Source organism: Sinocyclocheilus anshuiensis, unplaced genomic scaffold (assembly GCF_001515605.1).
Source record: "Sinocyclocheilus anshuiensis isolate Anshui unplaced genomic scaffold, SAMN03320099.WGS_v1.1 scaffold5, whole genome shotgun sequence".
Taxonomy (NCBI): Eukaryota; Metazoa; Chordata; class Actinopteri; order Cypriniformes; family Cyprinidae; genus Sinocyclocheilus; species Sinocyclocheilus anshuiensis.
Window position 1 is genome coordinate 479,018 of NW_015536464.1, and position 10,304 is coordinate 489,321.

Here is a 10,304-nt window from a genome sequence, read left to right on the forward strand (position 1 = left end):
AAAAAACAGTTTTTTTTTTTTTTTTTTGATTTCATAGCCACTGGTTTCAAGCAAGCAGATGGAAAGACAAACATAAAACAATACCAAACACAAACAGAGTGCTTATGTAACGGCAGACGAATGAAACGCTTTGCTGTTTCATCTTATGGGATTTTATTTAAAGTGCAGCAGGCTGTTTAAGATCAATCGCTTCTGTTTACAGTGTTGTTTATCATTGATCTCATATCTGAATCTCTGAGTACTGAGGCTTTTTGTTTAGTTATAGGGTTTAAGGAGGTATGCTGCTGCCATTTGCCTACTGGAGCACATCTTGATGAACACGTGGCAAATGTCTGTTCTGGGAATATGCAAAGTGAGCAATTATGAAATTTTGTGGAAAGGGCGAATTGCTTTGTGGCAACAACAAATGCATATGCACAGCTATCCACTGTAAATAGACAGTGATGCATTTTAAAACAGACCCAATGTTTAATGTACTACAGTAGTTCAATATTCGGTGTTGCAAATTTCGATTAATTAGATTATTTAAAATTAATCTTAAAACTGCTCTTGACACAGACTTGCTAATTAATTTCCGAGTCACAAATCAAAATGTCCCAATTGGTTATATTCATAATCACATTTAATTAGGACTAAATTTAATTCATCTTAGCCTCTGATTATTACAAACCAGAGCAAGCCAGAACTGCACAGACAGTACCAGCAGACGCTTGGCCTGTTCTAATGCAGACAGTTAGCATGTGGCATACACTGAGTCCACAGGAAGCCTTGCATTTCAGCAAGGTGAGCGACCCCCTGTCCACCATGCTGAAACACTCTTAAAAGTCACTCTTTGTCTCCATCTATGCATTTTTAGATAGATGAATGACTCTGCAGTCTAGCTTCTGATTCCTGGGCTGTCAAATGAAGGACAGAAGGGGGGCAGAGGTAAACATGTGCATGGCCAGATCAGAGAGAGAGGAAGGACAGACTGACACCAGCGCATGTTAATCTCAACAGACACGACAGACCGGAATGAGTCGACCTGCTGTGTCATTTTTGTGTTTCGCAGCACACGCTGGGGTGCGTCTCAAATGCATCGCTGTTCCCCTCCCTGTCTGTTCCCTGCACGTCCTCCCATCTGCCACAGAGTCTGTACAGCACAGGTAGGCTGGAACAGAATTGCTTCTTATATCTTATCGTGTAGCCCTGTGCGTCCAGCACATATTCCTATTTTCTATTCTGTTATTTTTGGATAGTCGCCCAACTCTGCTTTCTGATTTGAATAACAGATTTTCAATTTCATGTCAAAGTTGCACTTTGAGTATAAACAAGCGTGCTGACAAGAAATGATCAGATGAGTGTGAAACTTTTGCATTTTGAGTTCAATATATAATCAAGATACCCGTCTAGCCATGAAAAACAGCGTTTACTGCTTGATTCCACTTTTATTTATTTCTTTGTTTGTTTTTTAGTCCATCAGAGCAAAGCATGCTGACATTTGTCCTCAAACATACTGAAGGTTTTGGTTTGGTAAGACAATTTCAGAATAGAATTATTCAAACTTTCATGACCAGAAAAGCACCAACAAATATTGTTTCATGTAGCTATATATAAAGTAGTATATCAATTATTAACTATTTTAATAACAATAATACATAAATATTTTAAACTTTAAAGCTGCAGTCTGTAACTTTTTTTTTGTGTTCAAAATGTATTACATTTATAATAAGTGAGTACATCATGAATCCATTTTCCAAACCGTGTCTTTGGCTTATCCTGAATCACTATGGTACACCTATAATAAGCTTTTATATTCAGACTATTTCAGACTGGTTCTGGTAGGAACCGCTGCGGAGTAGCCCAATAAATGCATGATTCGTCATAGACATAAACAGAGAGAAGTAGCTCCAGCTTCAATGTTCTTCCACAAGACACATGCAGTTCTGTTTATTAACCACTAGAGCACCAAAAGTTACGAACTGCAGCTTTAAGTTGTGTACCATTAATTTACTTGATAGGGGGAAGCAAGATACATTTCTGCTTTCAATATGATTTGTTCTTCAGACATTGTTCTTTATATGCAAAAAGTATCAGCTGTATGCAAAGTGACTAACATTTGGTTTTCAACCAAATGGACACTGAGTCACATTGGGCTCCCCATATCTCTGGGACTGAACCATATAGGACCTTAAAAAATCAAGATTGCAAATGAAAAGTTTATTAAGATTGAGAATAAAAAAAATAAAAATTTAGATATTTTTGATACTTCTTGAGTTACAGACATGCAAACTTTGGAAAATAATATTAATTGCTCTCGGACAGGTATGTTCAATGCAATTGATTTGATAGAGAGAAACAAGATACAATTCTAGTTTCAACATTATTTCTTCTGCAGACCTTCTTCTTTAAAAGGAAAAGGTATCAGCTGAATGTAAAGTGACCCATATTTGGGTTTTGACCACTGAAAATGTGTACAATGTAATAATTTACTCCTGGAGCCATATTTCAATCCCAGTATTTCTGGATCAAACAGTTGGTGGTTGCCATTGATTTCCATAGTATTTTTTTTTCCTACTATGTCAATGGCAACCACCAACTGTTTGATTACCAGCAATTTCAAAATATCTTCTTTTATGTTCAACATAAGAAGGCAACTCATACAGGTTTGGAACGACATGAGGGTGAGTAAATGATGACAGAATGGTAGTGTAAAAACAACTTTTTTACCCTGTCAAAAACAGCTCTTTTCAGATCAAGCCGTTTTATTGCATTCCGCTTTAAATGCTAATGAGCTCTGCTGACCCTCTCTTCCAAGCCGCTCTCTGAGAGACTGTTTACTTTAGCCACATTCATCGTAAAACTCGCTAGCACATTATTAGGAAAGGCGATTTGCAAAATTAATTTAAAAACCTTATACTCACTTCTTCTGTAGATGAGGCTGGATCATGAATAATTCGCACGAACATAGACGCATTTATGTAGGTAAAAGTGCATGTAGCATCCTATGACCCCTTTAAAAATGATGATGCCAAAAGGAAAAATTGTTAACATCTGAAATCAAAAAGGGCATTAAGATTTCTGCAATACTTCTTGAGTTACAGACATGCAAACTTGAAAAGTGCTTTTTCCCATTCTTAAGCTGTCACGACTGGCACATAATGCAACAAAGATGACCGAAGTCAACAGATTTTACTAACCTAGCAATCTCTGTGTGAAAATAACATAATGATGCTGCCATCTCTCTGAAGTTATTTTTACCCCCTGTAATTTGGCTCTGAATCTCAGGTGAAAATTGTCATTTTGGCCCCCTCTACAAAATAGTGGATACTTGGTAAATAAACATCTGACATTTAATATTTTGGCTTTCATTACTATCTATATCTATATCTATATCTATATATATATATATATTGACACAGTCAAAAATTTTGGGCTGTCTAGTTGAGTTCACATGTAATGACCCAATAGAGTCCGTTTAAAAATAGTAGCCATAAAATTCAGGGCACAGTCTCATTGATCTATAAACAACTACTTGAATGTTTAATTTGAAGTACTGTATGAACAACTTTATAGTTGAAAGATTTATTAATCATTTTTGGACAATGGTATATTTAGTTTAATTAGCTGTTAGGTATTTTTTCCAACTTGAAATATCTGTATGTAAACAAACTTAAAAAAAAAATAAATGTATGATGATGTTTTTATTGTTAAGAAGTGCTTAGAGGTTTAGGAGCTCAAACACAAAAGAATATCTGTATAATAGTAAAATGAAACTGTACAAATGTATTAATATAAAGAATTCGTGGTATTTACATTTCTACAGCTGTGCATGCATAAATACTTATTTTTTTTACATTTAATGCAATAAGTCCATGTATGTTTCAGGGAATCTGTATAAATAAACGCTACATCTGAATACCTGCAAATAGTAATGAGAGCCTGGGCCAAATTCACAAAACATTCTTAAGAACACATTTCTTCTGAACTGCTCCTTTCGTTTCCTTTTTTAACTTAAGAAATGTATTTTTTGATATACAAAATATTCCAATATTTCATTTATTTTTTCTTAAGACAGTTCTAAAGACAAACCTCAAGAAGAACTTCAATTCCTGAAACGAATGTTCATAAACATAAACAGAAAAAAAGTAAGAGAGAAAGAAAGAAACTCTTAGTTAGGATAGCGTCTGACTTGCCTTATATCTTGTCTAAATTATTGAGGTAATCTGCAGGCAGCGCAAAACGACAGCCTTTGAGCTGTTTTTTATATAGTGTTTTTAAGCTTTTCTTCTTAAGAAAAAAAAATAGATGTTCTTAAAATATTTGAAAACTTTTTAGAAATTTCTGAAGAATTGCACTTAGGAACATTCCTATGAACTTCTCAGAAATGATCTAGAAACCTCTCAACTTCTTTCTTAAGAAGGTTTTCGTGAATCTGGCACCAGGGTGTTGTTTTTATTTCTATATTTACATGAAACATCTGTTTCTTACAGTTGATTGTTTGTGAAATCCAACCAGGGTTGCCAGGTTTTCGCAATAAAACCTGCCCAATTGCTACTCAATTGCTACCCGCATTCCAGGGGGTAAAATACATGTTTTTCGGCGGGGTTCCTCCGGTACAATTCACATTCCAGGGGCTAAATATCACATTATTGGGGTTGCTTCAACCCGCGGCACAAGTGTTAAAGAAGCCCAATTGGCAACACTGAATCCAACTGAGAACACAGTTGAGTCTCCTGAGCCTCAATCAAAATCAAAATGTTAAAAAACTCCTATTTCCTGCAGCTACTGGAAACTTTTTTTATGTACAAGTATTAGTCATGTTAGATTAGCTTTAAAGCTCTGTTGAATTCCACGGTCGACTAGTAGATGTAACCAGTTGTCCAGCCACAATATTAAAACATATACACAATTTGGTCACACTTTATTATAAGATCCAATTCTCGCCATTAACAAACCGTTAACAATGACTTTTGCCTCAATAAACTCCTAATTTGCTGCTTATTAATAGTTAGCAAGGTAGTTGTCAAGTTTTGGTATGGGGTAGAATATGGCCATGCAGAATGTGCTTTATAAGCACTAATAAACAGCCAATATTTAAATAATAGGCAATTTCCACTACTATTTCAAATGATGCTATTTTTGATGTTTTAACACATGTGAAAGCACAGCAGTTGTGATGCACATCTGTCACAGTTCACAGAGTACACAGGGTTCACAGAGTACGACCGTGTGTGCTTTGGGAGTAATAAGCATCATAAACTAACAGATGGAACCTAAAAATGGCCACTATTAACTTCCCATATGAAGCCTCTCTGAAGAACAGCACGGGATATTGTTAGTCCAGTCAAACACACAGCATCCATTTGTGACCAGCAGCAACCTATCTCTATTCCTGAAGCAGCCATTCCCCAGCTCCTCTTTCCCCTTCCATTCACTTGTTTTCACTTCTTTGTTTTCAATATGAACCCACTTTATGCGGCAAGGCAAGACTTAATAGATAGTGGTCTACTTCAAAGCACTCCTCCTGAAAGGTCATCATTCACGGCACTGAATTAGCATTAGCGAGAGAGCTCGTGTGATTATGGCCATGCAAACAGAGGAGGTAATGGAGCTCTTCAGCGCCGCACAAATCATTTGCCAGAACCGAGTTGAACGCAAGAAAACATACTTAGCATGTGATGGATTCATCGATGGAAAACTTAATGCAGAAATAACGAATAGTGATGTCAGCTTGATTAGCCTGAAACATCTGCAGATGTTTTTGCCTTCTGGGCAAGAAGAGATGCTGGCATCACTGCTGAGCTTCTGGTTTGATATTGTTAGCAATAGAACAAACTAAATCAGCCTACCGCTATCCAGAAAAACTGCACGAATCAGATCATTTGTATCCAAACAAGAACAAAAGAGGGTTATTCGTGCATTCATTAGGTAGATTGCTGCAATGGACTCCTCACTTTCCTAAACACAAAACACTCAAAATGTTGCTTCCAGTGCCATTTCTAATCGATTTATTGTATAAAAATCCCACATTGGCCTAGGAACAACATATCTTGCAGAGATGCTGGTAGAATATAAATCAAAAGAGCTTTCAGATCACGAGGATCAAGCCAGTTAAAATAAGGGTTCACTCAAAACATGCCGAGATGACATTTAGCTATTATGCTAGTAGCATAAATTGCTTAGACTAGTCTTAAAAGAGATTGATAAAAATGAGTAGTGGTCATAAGTTTCTTTTTCCTGCACAGCATTTTACACCTCTATTTGGTCTTATATATATATATATATATATATATATAAGAGATATAAAGGGTTATAAACATGACTTAACAGATGACTTAACAGCACTCAGTGTACTATATTAATCTCGACTCTCCTACAATCCCACCCTCTACAGGTCGTAAATTGCAGGTGTGTTTAAACTGGCAGAGATAAACCTAATGTTGTAGTAGTAAGCAAATAAAAAGCTAGAACATTCGTTTCAGGAATTGAAGTTCTTCTTGAGTTTTGTCTTTAGAACTGTCTTAAGAAAAAATAAATACATTTGGAATATTTTGTATATAAAAAAATACATATCTTAAGTTAAAAAAGGAAACGAAAGGAGCAGTTCAGAAGAAATGTGTTCTTAAGAATGTTTTGTGAATTTGGCCCAGGCTCTCATTACTATTTGCAGGTATTCAGATGTAGCGTTTATTTATACAGATTCCCTGAAACATACATGGACTTATTGCATTAAATGTAAAAAAAATAAGTATTTATGCATGCACAGCTGTAGAAATGTAAATACCACGAATTCTTTATATTAATACATTTGTACAGTTTCATTTTACTATTATACAGATATTCTTTTGTGTTTGAGCTCCTAAACCTCTAAGCACTTCTTAACAATAAAAACATCATCATACATTTATTTTTTTTTAAGTTTGTTTACATACAGATATTTTAAGTTGGAAAAAATACCTAACAGCTAATTAAACTAAATATACCATTGTCCAAAAATGATTAATAAACCTTTCAACTATAAAGTTGTTCATACAGTACTTCAAATTAGATGCTATTAACAATGTAGGCTACAGTGTCATTCAAATGTTCATTAATGTGTGCTAATAATAATAATAATAAGAAGAAGAAGACTAATAATAATAATACGACTAATAATAATAATAATAAGAAGAAGACTAATAATAAGAAGACTAACAATAATAATAATAAGAAGAAGACTAATAATAAGAAGAAGACTAATAATAATAATAAGAAGAACTGCAATCAGTTCGGACAATAAATGCACTAAATTCAATAAATGCACAGCTAAACAGATGAGTTTTGAGTCTGCATTTAAATGTGACTAATGTTTTAGCACATCTGATCTCTTCTGGAAGCTGATTCCAACTGCGGGCGGCATAATAACTAAAAGCAGACTCCCCTTGTTTTGTGTGAACCCTTGGTATTTCTAACTGACTCGATCCTAATGATCTGAGTGGTCTGTTGGGTTTATATTCAGTGAGCATATCTGCTATGTATTTAGGTCCTAGGCCATTGAGTGATTTATAAACGAGTAAAAGTACTTTAATATCAATCCTAAATAGAACTGGAAGCCAGTGTAAGGACCTGAGGACTGGTGTGATATGCTCAGATTTTCTGCTTCTGGTCAGAATTCTGGCAGCAGCGTTCTGGATGAGGTGCAGCTGTCTAATGGTCTTCTTGGGAAGGCCGGTGAGAAGACCATTACAATAGTCCACCCTGCTGGTGATAAAGACATGAACAAGTTTCTCCAAGTCTTGACTGGAAACAAAACATCTAATTCTTGCAATGTTTTTGAGATGATAGTATGCTGATTTAGTTACTGCTTTTAATAATAAGAAGACTAATAATAAGAAGAAGAATATCAGGCTTCTAAAAATAATTAATTATGTGCAAAAACACATTTGGTTTCATATTTCCGATTAACATCCAGTTTAATTGAACAAGCGAAACAACTAAAGTAGAAATCACTATTTTAAATGTAAAAAATAATTTACATATATTCTCAAAAAGCAATTTTGTCATATTTTATTGTTATCTAATATAAATCATATTGTTTTCAGTATATTCAGATCGTTGTTTTTTTACAACATACAATTTTTACAATATATATATATATTTTTTTTTTGCGGTTTTGCTCAATGCCTCTTCACTCACTAGTTAAAATACAATTTAGATTTTTTTTTAAGCTAAACCCTAATTGTTTAGATATCTATTTATATTTTATGCTGGCAATTGATTTTTAATTGATCAGACAAATGTGAGTGTGATTACAACAAAAAAAAACAAACAAAAAAAATTCAGTCATTATTTAAACATATTCTGTAACAGTCTGACAAGGACTGCATGCAACCAGTTGTGCTTATTCCTCCATAAAAATGGAATAAAGCAGGTGCAGGGATTATTTTTATTCAAAGTGAAAATTAGCATTGAAAGCAGTGTCTGATCAAAGCATTATTTCTGTCTACTCAGAAGTTTTGTAAAGTGCTACAATTTCCCTTTTTTACTAAGTTTACTCTCTAAGTTTGTGATTTAGTCTGTCATTTTGCAACTATTAAGGATTGGCTAACCCTTGAAGAGACAGCTATCAACACTAGTTCATTAGTGGCTCTGCATTGATTCAGTCTTGACAGAAGTCTAGTTTTTTTCGTACGCAGTAGCGGAATTAGAGAGTTGTGTTATAATGAGGGAGAGTGAGAAGACAAAGTGTGAGTCGAGGAAGGAACTTCATGTATGAATCCCAATTATCTGCAGCACACATTAGAAATGCTGTAGCCAACACTTTGTTCAGGTTTGCTAATTGCTGTGCATCACATATTTTCACCACGTTGTGTGCAAACAAGCAGTGCTGGACATATATGAATCCCGTACTTGAGTTAAAGTACACAAATCCTGATAAATCTTATTTCAGGTCAAAAGTACTTTTGTAGATGGTGGTCACAATTTTCAGCAACAATTTTTTAACAATTTTTACCTGAGATTTGGAGCCAAATTACAGGGGCTAGAAATGGCTTCAGAAAGATGGCAGCATCATTATGCTGTTTTCACAGAGATTGGTAGGTCTGTTAGTAAAATCTGTTGACTTCAGCATTATATGCCAGTGGCGACAGTTCAAAAATGGGAAAGAAACACTTCTTGTGGTTTTTCCCCAAGGTTTGTATGGCTATAACTGAAGAAGTATTAAAGATCTTAATATTCTTCTAGAATTTAGTTCTTAAGAAACGTTTTATTTGGTTTCTTAAGTTTTAAGGCCTTATATGGTTAATTTTCAGATATATGGGGATTTCAACGTGGCTCCGTGAGTAAATTCAATTGTACACATTTAAAGTGGCCAAACAACCAAATTTGGGTCACTTTGCATACAGATGATGCTTTGTTTTCTTTTAAAGAGGTTAAATAAATAATGCTAAAAATGTATATAATTTCCCTATTTCAAAACAATTTTATACAACATGCTTAACACACACACACACACGCACAGAGGCGGACTTAACCACTAGGCAAAGGTAGGCGACCGCCTTGGGCCCCCAAAAACCAAGGGCCCCCTAAAATGCTTTTTATATGCGAGATGCGCGTTCAGTGCGGACGCACAAGTGGTTGCTCTGGTGTTCATTACCACGACAACCGTCTGTGCGTCTGCGTTGAACGTGCTTCTTAGGAAAAGTAGGGCGATGTATAAAATGGGGACGGAATCCCGGAATCTATTCATAAAAACAGAATTTACTGTGTAACGCGGAATGTGACGGAATGAACGGCGCAGACGCACGTTTCATTTGCTAGTTTGCTATTTAAGCACGCGCAACGCTCGCGGTTGTCGTCTGTAGTAGCTAAATAGTATTTTTGCCATTTAATATTCACATACACTAGTCCATATCGTGGTTTGATTGAAGTGTACTGAATTGCATTTGATTTATTCATTCAATATTTGACGAATTCCGTGACATTGCTCGTTACACAGTAAACTTCTGTTGTGTAGCATTTTGAATGTACAAAAATTGAAGGGTTTGTTTAATTTTCATTGGAATAAAAGATAGATTAATATTTTCGCCTTCATTTGATTACCAGAAAAATGAAAATACACTATTTCTAAACAATAAGTAAATCAAATTAAAATTTCATAGGGCCCTATTATTGTATACAAATTAATAAATTAAGTTGTTTTTATGAATTCAATTAATTAGATATGTTTTTGATTAAACCATTAAAACGGAATACAGAAAAATTTAAATAAAAAAAAAAAGAAAGCGCAGAATTTGGGCCCTAAGAATGTAATTTTTGTTAAACTTTTAATAGGCCTAAATTGC